Source organism: Pogoniulus pusillus, chromosome 14, assembly GCF_015220805.1.
Source record: "Pogoniulus pusillus isolate bPogPus1 chromosome 14, bPogPus1.pri, whole genome shotgun sequence".
NCBI lineage: Eukaryota > Metazoa > Chordata > Aves > Piciformes > Lybiidae > Pogoniulus > Pogoniulus pusillus.
In genome coordinates this window covers 4,716,279-4,731,372 of record NC_087277.1, presented here as the reverse complement: position 1 = coordinate 4,731,372, position 15,094 = coordinate 4,716,279, and the positions used below count along the sequence as shown (strand labels likewise).

General features: G+C 43.0%; 1 long non-coding RNA gene across 1 annotated transcript in view; it reads right to left on the bottom strand.

The window, feature by feature from the left end:
• Positions 1 to 14,265, bottom strand: part of LOC135181026 (uncharacterized) — a 133,704-nt gene extending 119,439 nt beyond the window's left edge. The window contains exon 1 of the long non-coding RNA XR_010304653.1: positions 14,177 to 14,265. This is a non-coding gene — a long non-coding RNA (uncharacterized LOC135181026). The remainder of the gene's footprint in view (positions 1 to 14,176) is intronic.
• Positions 14,266 to 15,094: the final 829 nt, after the last annotated feature.

The window sequence follows — 15,094 nt, the reverse complement described above, 5'->3', positions numbered from 1 at the left end:
TCCTTAAATCTATCACAGAATCAACCAGGTTGGAAGAGACCTCCAAGATCAGCCAGTACAACCTAGCACCCAGCCCTAGCCTATCAACCAGACCATGGCACTAAGTGCCTCATCCAGGCTTTGCTTCAACACCTCCAGGGACAGCAACACCACCACCTCCCTGGGCAGCCCATTCCAATGCCAATCACTCTCTCTGCCAACAACTTCCTCCTAACATCCAGCCTAGACCTCCCCCAGCACAACTTGAGACTCTGTCCCCTTGTTCTGTTGCTGGTTGTCTGGCAGAAGAGACCAACCCCATCTGGCTACAGAAAAGTAAAATTAACCTGAAAACTTAATTTTAAAACTTCTATTTCAGCTCATATTGTGAAATAAGATATTTTTCCTGCAATTATTTTCATATAGAATCAGCCATGTTGGAAGAGACCTCCAAGATCATCCAGCCCAACCTAGCACCCAGCCCTATCCAATCAACTAGACCACGGCACTACGTTGGTTTTAATTAACTATATATTACTGGTCATGGAAGGCAGAAGCTCTGCCTAGGAAGGACAGAGTTGGTAATTATAGCACTGTATTATCTCATTGGATATTCTGATAGGCATCACAGCTTCAGACATTAAAGTCTGTTTATTATTGCAGCAGGCTGGCAACTAAGCCTCCACCAAGGTATTTCTTCACTTCTCTCAGTTGGATTGGGGAGAGAATGAAAGGACAAAACCAAGAAACCTTGTGTGTTGAGATAAAGACAGTTTAGGAGGTGAAGGAATGCTGTGTGCACATGCAAAGCAAAACCAAGGAGTTCACTGGCTACTTCCAATCGTCAGTCCAAATGCTTCAGCATCTCTGGGAAAGCAGGGCCTTTAGAAATCAAAAAACCTAGCCCCTGAGTGTCTCTTCTTCATCCTTCTTTCCCTGAACCTTTACTGCTGAGCACAACATCATGTGGTATGCATAATATAACACCTCCTTGGGTCATTGGGGGTCAGCCATACTGGCTGTATCCCCTCCTCTACCCAGCTGTACCTAGTGCTAAGCTGTAGCAGTTGTTCTGTTACTCAATGACATCTCCCCATCAGGGAAAGGCAATTTGGGAAAGGAGAGGGCACTCACTGATTGCAATGAGAATAGATGTAATGATACAGCAAAACTAATATTAATAGCAATATAAAGTGTGAAAAGTTCTACCCACGCCATCAAATGAACAACAGTCACAACAAAGAGGAAAGCAGACCTCAGGAGCAGAATGATGGGCAGGCCCCTCCAGGAAAGCACAACCTTTGAGAGAAGCCACATCATGAGTCCCCATCCTCAGCCAACTTCCCCTATCATGATAAGTGTGACATTTACAGTGTGGAGTACACCTGTGAGACAATTGCAACAGATCAGCTGCTCTGGCTGACTCAAAACTGTGACCAAGCCTGCACACCACGACTGACCTGTGAGTCAATCTCAGTGAAACAAGGACACTCACTCTCTGTGAGGGCAGAGTGAGAAAATAGAAAGTCTTGACACTGTACAAACAGAACTCAGCAAGAGCCACAGCACTTGTGTGCTATTAATGTCACCCACATAGTGACTGAACAACCTGCTCTAGTTGCAGATGTCTCCACTGACTGCAGGGAGGTAGAGCTATACGATAGAAATTTGTGGGCATATAATTTTGGTACATGATCTGTTGGCAATAGTGGTCTTAGGCTGATGGTTGGACTTGATGATATGAGAGGTCTTTTCCAACCCAAACAACTCAGTGCCAGGCAATGCCATGCAACAGGTCATCTTGAGTGCCATCACAAAGCACCTACAGGATGGCCAAGGGATCAGGCCCAGCCAACATGGGTTTAGGAAGGGCAGGTCCTGCCTGACCAACCTGATCTCATTTTATGATCAGGTTCCCTGCCTGGTGAATGTAGAGCAGGCTGTGGATGTAGTCTATCTGAGCTTCAGCAAAGCCTTTGACACCATCTGCCACAACAAGCTCCTGGCACAGCTGGCAGCTCATGGCTTGGACAGATTCACTCTGAAATGGGTCAAGAACTGGCTGGATTGCAGAGCCCAGAGAGTGGTGGTGAATGGTGCCACATCCAGTTGGCAGCTGTCACTAGTGGTGTGTCCCAGGGATCAGTGCTGGGCCCAGTCCTGTTCAATATCTTTGTTGATGATTTGGACCAGGGGATTGAGCTCAGCATCAGTAAATTTGCAGATGACACCAAGCTAAGAGCATGTGTGGAGCTGTTGGAGGGTAGGAGAGCCCTGCAGAGGGACCTTGCTAGGCTGGATGGGTGGGCAGAGGCTAATGGGATGAGATTGAACAAGGCCAAATGCAGGGTTCCACACTTTGGTCACAACAACTTCAACCAGTGCTATGATTCTATAATCAAGAGAAGTGCAGAGTAAAATAGCAGATAATGTATTTTCTTACATAGGACAAGAAAACAAGACCTGGCAGGAAAAGAGACTAAGAGATGAACAAGATATAGGAAGCAGACTTACAGGATGCAATGTAAATGTATATATTCATTACAACAGGTTCATGCAGATTGTAAAAAGAAGTTGCAAAAGTTACAAGTGCCCTAAGGCAGCTGCAGCTTCTTCACTGAGCACTGAAATCAATTTGATATGTGTACATTAAATCTATTCCAAAGCACACAGATGTTTTAGCAGCTTTTTCTTCATTTGAGCAATTAGCAGCCTCAAAGGTACAGAATTTCTTTTCCCTTGGACCACAAATGCCACTTTTCTGTTTCTATTTTCTCCAATAATTGAAGAAGCTGTTTGTATTAATTGCATATGAATATTCTCTATGCTAAGTTTGATTACTTTTTTTTTTTCCTATTCTGCATCAAGGGACTAATGAAAAATTAGGGGGGAGGGAGGGAAGAGAAGAATGGAAATAGAATTAAGGAAGGGGGGGGGAGGGAAGAGAAGAATGGAAATAGAATTAAGGAAGGGGGGGGGAGGGAAGAGAAGAATGGAAATAGAATTAAGGAAACATATAGATTAGTGTGTATTTCTCTGGAATAATATCTGTTCTGGTGCTCACAGATCTTGTGCACAGCACTAGGTCAAATCGACACAGACATCAGCACTTAGTGAATTAAAACTGTCTCAAAGGCTGGGATGGGGAAATGGCAATGAAACTGGTGAAAGGGAGAATGTGCCTGGCAGTTTTGCAATTAACTCAGGTCTTACCTCTTTAGTATTGATGATCTTGGAAAGAATGCAAAGCATGTTAATATGACTTAAAATATCTTCAAAGGAAGAGTTAAAAAAAACAAAGACATTTTCTAGTCAGGGCAGCACTAAAGGAAACAGAGAGATTTGAGAAAACAGCAAAGTAAAAACTAGCATATTGGCTGGAAAATAATCTGAGCTGATGATAGCAAATCAAAGTTCTGGCAAGCAGCCATATGGAGAGATCCTAATGTACTCTAAGAGCTCCACAACCAAATACAATCTGCAAGAGATAAAGCAGCAAAGGCTGCTCAAAAATATTATACCTTGGCAGATCAGAGAGTGTCATCATTTAGTTAGGTACATACCTGTACCAAATACACTGGAAAGATATCAAAAAGCAGCACAAGGAACCCTTAATTAATTAATTAATCACTAGGCAAACATTCTTTGGAGCCTTACTGCAGAGACAGTGGCCAACTCTGTAGAAGAGCAAATGTCCCAGATATTAGCATCAGTAATGTCCTTAAGAATGTGGCTGAGGAAATTGCATTCATTGGTTGAAACATATGCAGGGCCAAAATTATGACAGTCCCCAGTTTAGGCAGCTCTTCAAGTTGCTACCCAAAGGCCAACAGATCAGCAAAGAGCCCAAGAGAGAATATATCTGAGGGGAAAATAATTTTCTCCACAAACAAGACTTGTTCAAAGGTTAGAGACTAAGTCAGACAAATACCCAAAGAGTGGCTTCATGTCCCAGTGGAGGCCAGTGAAAAGTGGAGTCCCTCAGGGATCAGTCCTGGGACCACTCTTGTTTAACATCTTTGTCTGCAACAGAGACAGTGGCACTGAGTGCAGCCTCAGCAAGTTTGCCAACGACACCAAGCTGTGTGGTGTGGCTGACAGGCTGGAGGGAAAAGATCCATCTAGAGGGACCTGGACAGGCTGGAGAGTTAAACAGGCATGAAGTTCAACATGACAAAGCGCCAGGTTCTGCATCTGGGTTGAGGCAATGCCAAGCATCAATATAGGCTGGGCAGTGAGTGGCTTGAGAGCAGCCCTGAGGAGAGGGATTTGGGGCTGTTGGTGGATGAGAAGCTCAACGTAAGTTGTCAGTGTGCTCCTGGAGCCCAGAAATCCAACCAGAGCCTGGGCTGCAGCAAGAGAAGTGTGGGCAGCAGGGCTAGAGAAGTGATCCTCCCACTCTGCTCTATACTGGGGAGACCCTACCTGGAATACTGCATCCAGTTCTGGAGTCCCTGTCACAAGAGGGCTATGGATGTGCTGGAAGGTGTCCAGAGAAGGGCCACGAGGATGCTCAGAGGGCTGGAGCAGCTCTGCTATGAGGAGATGGAGTTGGTGCTGCTCAGTCTAGAGAGGAGAAGGCTCCCAGGTGACTTTCTTGCGACTTTTGGTATCTTAAGGGGGCTGCAAGAAAGCTGGAAAGGAACCTTTTAGGCTGTCAGGTAGTGATAGAACTGGGAGGAATGGAACAAAGTGAGAAATTAGTAGATTGAGACTGAATATTAGGAAGAAGTTCTTCACCATGAGGGTGGTGAGAGGTTGGAAGGGGTTGTCCATGGAGATGGTGGAAGCCTCATCCCTGCAGGTGTTTAAGGCCAGGCTGGGTGAGGCTCTAGGCAGCCTGATTTAGTATGGGGTGTTGGTGGCCATGGCAGGGGTTTGGAACTAGATGATCCTTGTGGTCCCTTCCAACCCTGACTGATTCTATGATTTGATAAATACAAGCCAGCTCAGACATAAGTTCTGAGGGTTTTTTTGAAACAGTAAAACAGATTTTTGATAATAAAAGCATAATGACACAAATTCAGTGAGGGCATTTAAAGTAAAACAACTCAGAAAGAAACAGTTTATATGAGATGGTGATAAGAAAGCTATTATTTGAAAGAGGAGAATGGCAGGCAGCACTGAAATTAAAAACAATTTCCCATCTCTCATCTACAGATTTTATCTGGGAGATGAATGTTCCAAGTATGACAACAACTCTGCAACCTAAGTCCATATGTTCTTCTTCAGAGCACAGGTCCTTTTTTTGCATTCACCTGCTGCAAATTGCTAAACAATATCTGTTAAATGTTGCCCTGATTACTTAGTAATAGAAGCATTCCACTAAATTACCTTCAGCATGCCTTTGTGAAATAAAACCAAACACTAATTATATATAGTAGAAGGTTACATCTTTTTTGACAATTACATTTGGATTATTGGACTGGTTTTATCCTCCACACAGTTCCAAGACCTTTTGTGTAAAGCTGCTTCCAATGACCTTTGCATAAAGAAAAATTGCCTGTGCCTGTGTTTATTAACCTCTGCTTTTAAGTTAAAGCCAAAATAATCCATTCTAATATATGTAGACAGAGTTCACCGTGATTTAGAACACTGGATTTTGCATTGATAAACTCTTTGTTGAATCTAATTGTATTTCAATGTTTTATTCAGGAACATAATGGATATAAACACTTTGTAGCACTTGTACAGTGGTTATTTAAGAGATTTAAAGGTCAGGAGCCATACTGAGTGTCTTTACAACTTTGACTTCCTTTAAAAATGAAGGTGCCACATAGACAACATTTATCATGAATGTCAGAGGAGTCCAGCCTCCTACAGAATACACAAATTAGGGATCATAAGTGATAAGGGGAAAAAGGGATAGAGAACACAGAATGTAGCAACCTAGTGAAATCATTAACTGTGCGAGCACCAATATTAAGCATCATCAATCAGACAAACACAAAGGAGGGAGGTTAAGCTTTAGAGGGTCTTGAAACACTCCCATGGAGAAGAATAATATTGTATTCAAAGATGAGAACATTGGAAACTCTGGCCAAGAATGTGACCTAAAACTGATGCCCGGTGGACAAAAGGTAGAGAGGTCAGAGTGAGGAAGACATTGACCTTCCTCCCAAAGACCCCAAAAGACAATCTCCAGGTGGCAGTGAGTATGTGTGAAGAGGTGGGACAGGATGGAAATGAGTTCCAGAAACTAATTGTAATAACCCCACCCCTGTACTGAATATGCATGATTTGATAGCATAAATATTCTACTTGAACCAGGTGAAGGTGTGCAAGGGCTTTGGAGGATGACCTCCTCTTGTCACCTACCACTGATTAAAAACATACTTTTCCTGATAACACTGCATGTTGTGAGGTCTCATTTTCCATAGGTCATAAGGGAAAGCCTCTTTTATTGTCACACCAAGATGCTAACTTTTTTATCACAAAAGACAACATTTCAGAGCAAGAAGTGAGGCTTACATCAATGACTGATGCATTCTTAGATGTGATCATGAAAACAAGTGCTTTCTAACTGGCATTGTCATGTATCGAATCAAGTCTGTGCCAACCAAATAAATCTTCTGAAACCTTGCAAATGAGTGAAATTCAGATTAATGGCTTGCAGCCTGTAACATGATCTTTGCTGCTCTACAGAAGTGCAGTTGAGATTAATCACTGCTGAGATGCATTGCAGGCATGTCAGGAACTGAAAAAAATCAAGGTGAGAAACAAAGTGTTCTACCAAATGTATTTACCCTGCTTTTTGTTACATGTAGTTTGGTTTTGATGATTGAGTCAAATAAGTCTGTATTCACTGTTGTTGTCTGAAAACAGTGCTTTAGAATCATAGAATCAACCAGGTTGGAAGAGACCTCCACGATCATCCAGTCCAACCTAGCAGCCAGCCCTATCCAGTCACCTAGACCATGGCACTAAATGCCTCATCCAGTCTTTTGATGCCTTTTCTGAAGGCATAATTTCAGCTGTCATGGTTTAGTCTCAATCAGTCAGCAACTAAAATCCATGAAGTCACTCACCCATTCTACCCCACCACGAGGAGGAGAAAACATAGCAAAAGGCTCAAGGGTGAAGACAGTGGGCAACAAAGAGTCACTAACCTGTTATGATCACAGCCAAAAACTAGACATGATTTGGGGAAACAACATCAATTTCATTTAAATACCAAGAAAAACTTAGTAATCAAATCATAGAATCAAGCAGGTTGGAAGAGACCTCCAAGATCAGCCAGTCCAACCTAGCACCCAGCCCTAGCCAGTCAACCAGACCATGGCACTAAGTGCCTCAGCCAGGCTTGTCTTGAGCACCTCCAGGGACGGTGACTCCACCACCTCCCTGGGCAGCCCATTCCAATGCCAATCACTCTCTCTGCCAACAACTTCCTCCTCACATCCAGCCTAGACCGCCCCGGCACAATTTCAGACTGTCCCCCCTTGTTCTGGTGCTGCTTGCCTGGGAGAAGAGCCCAACCCCACCTGGCTACAGCCTCCCTTCAGGTAGCTGCAGACAGCAATCAGGTCACCTCTGAGCCCCCTCTTTTCCAGGCTGCACACCTCCAGCTCCCTCAGCCTCTCCTCAGAGTAGGATAATGGGAAAGCACAGTCATAGAATCACTTTAATTGGAAGAAAGCTTTAAAAGAAGCCCAACCTTTAACTTAGCACTGCCAAATTACCACCAAACCACATCACTAAGCACAACACTTAATGTCTTTTAAGTAATCCAGGGATAAGAAATAGAACCAGATCTTAAAAACACCTTCCCTCACCTCCTTCTTTCTTCCCAGGCTCATCTCAGTTTCTTTACGTTCTCCTCCTTTAAGTAGTGCAGGGGTAGGTGGAATGGATGTTGCAGTCAATTCATCATGCATCATTTCTGCTGTTCCTTCCTCTTGAGGGAGAGGACTCCACACAAACTTTACTCTCCAAAGAAGGAATCAACTCTGTTGCTCTCACTAGCCTAGAAACACCCAGACTGTATATTCCACACAGCTGTATTTTAGAACATCCCCAAACTGGATCCATCTAAAACTCTGAATTCAAACTCCTGTAAAGATGGAAGATTTAGGCACCATACCATCATTTAAATGGATGCTCCTTAGAAGGAGCATCACAGTGGCTCTGGCTTTTGTCTCTGATAAACCAGTAGAAAACCAGGAGGTTTTCAAACAAAGTACTGAGAACAAGACAGAGATTGTAATATTTTCCCTATGGAAAACTTGGTGTTCCCACATCTTTGTTATTGTACACAGTTCTCATCACTGCACCTCAAAACAGACATAGTGATATTAGAGAAGGGGCCCAAAAAAAGGCAAATGTGATCAAAAGGTTACTGGAGTAGCTGCCTGAGAGGACAGAAGCAGAAAGCAGAGAAATGGCTGAGTTTGGAGAGCATACATCTAGGGAGGGACACACGGTTCAGGCTCCAAAAAAGAGGCTGAGATAAACACTACTGTTATTTACTGTATCTTATCCTGTGGGAATCAGGAGCACTTGAGAAAATGAGGGAGTAATTTTAAAAGAGGACAAATAAAGTAGTATCTTACACTGTGAGTAGAGATACTCTGTAATCTGTTGACACAAACAGCAAAGCCAGTTGAAAAAGGGATAAGGAGAAAGTATGGACTATCCATAACACAGAATGCAAGGTCTGGATGAGAAGGGTACCTGGAATATGGATATATGGACTATCCATAACACAGAATGCAAGGTCTGGATGAGAAGGGTACCTGGAATGTGGATATATGGACTATCCATAACACAGGGTGCAAGGTCTGGATGAGAGGGGTACCTGGAATGTGGACATATGGACTATCCATAACACAGGGTGCAAGGTCTGGATGAGAGGGGTACCTGGAATGTGGATATATGGACTATCCATAGCACAGGGTGCAAGGTCTGGATGAGAGGGGTACCTGGAATGTGGATATATGGACTATCCATAGCACAGGGTGCAAGGTCTGGATGAGAGGGGTACCTGGAATGTGGATATATGGACTATCCATAACACAGGGTGCAAGGTCTGGATGAGAGGGGTACCTGGAATATGGATACATGGACTACCCATAACACAGGGTGCAAGGTCTGGATGAGAGGGGTACCTGGAATGTGGATATATGGACTGTCCATAACACAGAATGCAAGGTCTGGATGAGAGGGGTACCTGGAATGTGCATGTATGGACTATCCATAACACAGGGTGGAAGTTTGGATGAGAGGGATACCTGGAACGTGGATATATGGACTATTCATAACACAGGGTGCAAGGTCTGGATGAGAGGGGTACCTGGAATGTGGATGTATGGACTATCCATAACACAGTTTGGGTAACAGAAGTACCTACTACCAGCCCAGGTACACTCCTGGTTGCAGGGGCAGCAGGAGGAGGCAAGGCACAGGAAGAGGCCAAGCTTTTGTGCTCTCCCTAAAAGCACCTTCTTCTTTTACTATTAGAGGCATAGTATTGGACTCAAGTATCATCCTACTGGCACAGAATATTCCCTAAGTTTTTTTTTCTCCTTAGAGGACTGAAGATTTTCTTTTTGCTTTTTCTCTGCATTTATTTGGTTTTGGTGAAAATCAAATCAGTTCTGGAAAGAAGTTCTCTGTGCACCTATAACCCAAGTTGGACGGAAGCTGCAGCAGCTCATGTATTACTTCCATTCAAAGGTCTACTTTTACTGAAAATGGGCAAGCTCAATCCCCTGATAAGATTTGCAAGCAATGTGATTTGATTCAGAACAAACAGATAAAGAGATCTAAAAGGAGCCATCTAACTTAACTTAGGACAGATATTAGATTGGACACTTAAATCACCTAAGTAAATCAGCATCGATCATTCCTATCTAAATGATTGTAGCTTCCATTAAATCAGCCAAACAAATACAAGTAGTCCACTTTGACAGCAGGGTCTGTAGTTGTCACAGCCAGAATATTTAAGAATTACAGTCATGCTCTCAGAGTGGACAGCAGCATTAAATGCACTATTTTGTTACTTACGTTGCTATAAAACATGAAGCAAAATAAAGGTTTCATTTAATCATGGGGGGAAAGGCAGCCCAAAATGTAAATATTTCCTTTGTCTTTCCTTTCTAAAGAATTGGTTTAATCAAATAAGTGTCTAAATTGTTTAAAGAGTTTCTATAGCATCCATTTGATGCAGTCAAAGATTCCATACAAAAACGATCCCCAGATTTAGGGCCATTTTGCTCCTAAGTTTGTGGTAGGATCCTAGAGGCTGGGATCCAAATGGTATTTCTTCTGCTCTGAGGAAATTGGCTCATGAGCCATTCAATAAAAGACAAGTTCTTGCCCTTTTGATTAATCATTACACCAGAGACACAATTTTTTAAAGATACATAGAGGTACTTAAAGAGTGAGTGTGAATTTGAATTCCAGGAGAGCTCTTTGCTAGGCAGCTACAGCTGAGCAGCAACCAATACTGGACTTTATTGAGTATGGAGAATCTGCAAAGGAATAAGAAGAGGAGGCTCTGGGGAGACCTAACAGCAGCCTTCTAGCACGTAAAGAGCCTACAAGCAGGCTGAAGAGAGACAATTTACAAATGCCTGCAGTGATAGGACAAGGGTCAATGGCTTCAAACTAGAGAAGAGCAGATTTAGATCCGATGCTAGGAGCAGGTTCTTTACTATGAGGGTGATGGAGCACTGAAACAGGTTGCCCACGGAGGTGTTTGGGGCCCTGTCTCTGGAGATGATCAAGGTAAGGCTTGACAGGGCTCTGGGCAACCTAATCAAGATGAGGAATGACTCTGCTGACTGCAGAGTGGTTTGGGCTAGATGACCTTTGGAGGTCCCTTCCAGCCCATTCTATGATTCTATGAATAAAAGGATGCAATATACATGACAACCTTGCTGGTGGGTCTGATGTAATGCAAAGAATGACATAAATAATGGAGAGAAAATTACCTTCAATATGTGATGGTTTAAATGGCAGGTCTAAATATCAGGTATTTTAAGTATCTGACTAGCAGGTTTGGGAAGGGATGGGAGATAGCATAAGCATACTTTTGTTGTATGTTGGAGAACTTACTTCATTCACTTTAATCCAGGGCAGAGCCTTTATGTAGTATTGCTACATACCTCTCTTATTAAAATTGATGTGATTATTGCTTAAATAGTCAAAAACCATCTAGAAGTCAAAATTGCATTGCAGACCCTGTAAATTTAAACAAACAAACAAAAAACCCCAAGTTCATATTTAAATTGATAGAGTCTCTGAAAAGTATCCATCTCTCAGAAATCGAGTGGATTTCTGCCTCAGTGAGATAAGATAGCTCCAAGGATGCAATACATTAGAGCTAAGGACAAAGAGGCTGTGATTGCAGCAGCAAAAGATATGAACAGATCTACAGAGCTTTTGGCCTGAGGACTGAGAGTGGTTGGAGACTAAAGAGTCCCAAAGATCTGCTTGTTTTGCCATAATCAGCCTGAGAGCTGGAACAGAGGAACCAAAGAGAGCAGCTGTCTCAAATAGAAGGCTTTAGAAATTAAAGAGAATTTCTACATAAAAGAGAAGGTAACACTGGGAAAGGAATTAACAGGATAGTGAGGAAACTCTACTAAAAAAACATCTTTCTTATTTTGAGCTTTTTACAGCAGATGCCTTAGAAGAGGCCTTAAACTGTAAACTAAATCTTCTGCCGTACTTAACCTGAGAAGTTGCCTCAGACAATATTTCTTGCTGCTTAAATAAATATTAAAGAACTTTGATGCATCTCTTTTTTTGCCTTATTTTGGCAAAGAAATGGGACCAGACACACATCCTTTGCACAGTTGTAGCTTGCCAGGAACAATTCCCTGCACCAGATGGCGAGGAGCATGGCTGCCTGTCTTCTGCATCTCAGCAGCCAGTTAAGAACAACTGATGCTAAGAGCAAACAGACATATGCTTCTGTGAGTGACAGCACAATTATATTTGCACAGTTAACAATGAACCTGATCCCTCAACAAAACTATTTCTGTTCCCCATCAACTTTTTTCTGTGGTGTGTCTGTAAGGGGAGAGAATTCCAGCATGGTGACACAACAGCAAGAAGAAAGATTTTCTTTTTAATTGAGAGATTGATCTTTCTGGTGCTGTTTCCATCATGTATTGATTGGTTTTGAAGCTCTTGGAATAAATTGTATGAAGTAAATGGGCACTATAAACTCCTGTGAAAATAAGTGAAAGTTTTAATACTGCCTTAAGAGTTAAAGGATGAAACCTGAGGTCTGGATTCAGACTGTCTGTTTGCTGTACCTTGTTAAAGCAGGAAGAAAAGTGTGGCCAGCAGGACAAGGGAGGTTATTCTGACCCTGTACTCAACACTGATCAGGCCACATCTTGAGAACTATGTGTAGTTCTGGGCTCAGCCATTCAAGAGAGATGTTGAGGTGCTGGAAGGTGTCCAGAGAAGGGCAATGAAGCTGGTGAGGGGCCTGGAGCACAGCCCTGTGAGGAGAGGCTGAAGGGAGCTGGGGGTGTTTAATCTGGAGAAGAGGAGGCTCAGGAGTGACCACATTGCTCTCTACAACTACCTGAAGGGAGGCTGTAGGCAGGTGGGGTTGGTCTCTTCTGCCAGGCAACCAGCAACAGAACAAGGGGACACAGCCTCAAGTTTTGCCAGGGGAGCTCTAGGCTGGATATTAGGAGGAAGCTCTTGCCAGAGAGAGTGATTGGCATTGGACTGGGCTGCCCAGGGAGGTGGTGAAGGCACCGTCCCTGGGGGTGTTCAAGACAAGCCTGGATGAGGCACTTAGTGCCATGGTCTAGTTGGCTGGGTAGGGCTGGGTGCTAGGTTGGACTGGATGATCTTGGAGGTGTCTTCCAACCTGGTTGATCCTGTGATTCTATACATATGCATTTGCATGCTTAAGTTATTAGTGATTAGGCACACTTAATCTCTGGTAGATATTTACACTGTCAAGGTCCAAAAAGTCCTTCAAGCCACCTTGTTCAATCTCCATTATAACATAAGTCAACACTTATCAAGTCTTACCATGGACAGATTATTATCACTCATTACACATACCTTTGTGACTTGGTCCTAACAATGTTTATCACTTCTAAACATGAGATTTTCTAGCAATGAAAATGCCCATAAAATGAAGGAGGAGGACCAGGGAAGTTGGTTCTCATTAGTCTATACTTGAACATTTATTTGATTTCTTGGATATTGAACAAAGACTGTCAAATATTTATAAAAGTTAATGAAATGTGGATAGTCCAAACAAGATATAATACTCTCAGCTCCCATCCTGACATTGCAATAATTAGATTTAGTAGAATTATGGTGAAATTAAAACACTTTGTTCCTCATTACTGTAAAATCTATATTGAGATGATAAATAAAATCACTGTAAGAGATACAGACCTCTCAGCTGAGGTTTCAGAAGTAGCATCAGTTAGCACAGGCATTATAGTAAAGCAGGACTGAGGACTGTAAGTTTAAAATCTAGCTGAAATTGATTGTACTATAAACACTTACTCTGTATTTTCAATGCTGCCTATATTTAACATACTAGAGCAAACATCAGGCTTTTATAGTATTTTTCATACTATAGTAAATTTTGAATTGAGTGTTAATTAATATAAGTGAGATTAAATTGGTTACCATGGCATATGCTCAGAACTGTTATAACAGATGAGTACTCAACATTATGCTGGAAGCATATCCATATAGAATCACAGAGTCAACCAGGTTGGAAGAGACCTCTGAGATCATCCAGTCCAGCCCAGCACCCAGCCCTGTCCAATCAACCAGACCATGGCACTAAATGCCTCATCCAGGCTTTGCTTGAACACCTCCAGGGATGGAGATTCCACCACCACCCTGGGAAGCCCATTCCAACAGCAAATCACTCTCTCTGTGAAGAACTTCCTTCTAACATCCAGCCTATACCTCTTCTGGCACAACTTGAGACTGTGTCCCCTTGTTCTATAGGTGGTTGCTTGGGAGAAGAGACCAACCCCCACCTGGCTACAACCTTCCTTCAGGTAGTTGTAGACAGCAATGAGGTCATCTCTGAGCCTCCTCTTGTCCAGACTACACACTCCCAGCTCCCTCAGCCTCTCCTCACAGGACTTCCCCTTCAAAGAAACTGAGTTGGGAATTACACTTGCTGCAAGACTTTCCAGATGAAGCACAAATCCTTAAGCGTTCTGGAACAACAACAAGCATATATACTTGCCTTCTCCTTTACAGTCTCCTTCCCACTTCATGTCAGGACTAAGGCATCTCAATCATTGCAACTGGCCTTTGAAAGGAGGCATCCTTCAGGTTACTCAGCTTTGACAGCTGGTGTTGCTTACCTAATCAACATCTTACATTTCTGCACTAATGAAAGACAATTGGCTTTGGCGGGGAGCACTTTCCCTGAAAGGGGGCATCTAAATGTGTGGAGCCAGGTTTCAGCAGCCTTAACTTCTAAGCAGCAGATCTGTGCAAGTAGAGTGATGCTGTAAGCCCATCCCTCCACATTGCTCTGCAGACACTCATGCTTCAGACCACGTTATGTTCCTTACAGAGAATTATGCACTGCCACTGCCCATAGACAAGGTGCTTAGTCTGGAGAGAACAGGATTTATGACATTGTCAACAAAAGCTGCTTAGTCAGGCCCTTACACAGTATATAAGGCACCACATGAAAATAAAATGTTTCTTCTCTCCCTGATTTTTTTTGTGTTCAGGTTTGGAGCCCACTGAGCTATATAAGCTCCCTGTGCTAGTTTGAAGCTAGCTGGAATATTTTGGTCACAAGAATTAGTTGATAGGCTGTGAAAAGAAAACAATGGAGATGGCTGCTGCACTCATAGGCTTGCTGAGGTGGATAAAAACAAGAACACAAACATAGATAACAGAGCTGCTCTCTGGCTCTGGCTGACTCCCTTCTCTTCCTAACCTGCTGTCTGTGTAACTAATCCTTTTGCTTCCTAACTCCCCCTGGCCAATTCTCCAAACTCACCTTGAACATAAGGCAAAGTCTGGGGATAAGGTAGAGGGGTGGAAGGGAGGTGGAAGGGTGGTTGGGAGACCCTCCTGGTTTCTGGGAGGGCTGTTGTGCTTCTGTATTACCTTTTTAACTTGTGTATTTCTGTCTATAGCTGTA